This window comes from Penaeus monodon, chromosome 27 (genome assembly GCF_015228065.2).
Source record: "Penaeus monodon isolate SGIC_2016 chromosome 27, NSTDA_Pmon_1, whole genome shotgun sequence".
Taxonomy (NCBI): Eukaryota; Metazoa; Arthropoda; class Malacostraca; order Decapoda; family Penaeidae; genus Penaeus; species Penaeus monodon.
In genome coordinates, this window is record NC_051412.1 from 3,142,312 (window position 1) to 3,142,524 (window position 213).

Here is a 213-nt window from a genome sequence, read left to right on the forward strand (position 1 = left end):
CTGAGAGAAAAAAAAAATAGGGAAAGTTTTGAAAGCCCAATGTTTAGACTTCTGGAGGCACCTGTGTGTAAATGAAATGAGTAAAGTGAAATAAAAGTGGACTGAGCATTGAAGAGGTAATGTCAGTCACATGTCATTTAGTTTATGAAAGATTTTAATAAACAAAGAATTTTATTTTAAACATTTCAGTACACCCACACATGCACAGGCACA

At 33.3% G+C, this 213-nt stretch overlaps 1 protein-coding gene across 1 annotated transcript in view; it reads left to right on the forward strand.

Annotated features, from left to right (window-relative positions):
- The window catches only part of LOC119590546 (zyxin-like), a gene marked incomplete in the record, with an annotated part of 87,602 nt that overhangs the window by 82,171 nt on the left and 5,218 nt on the right, over positions 1 to 213 (forward strand).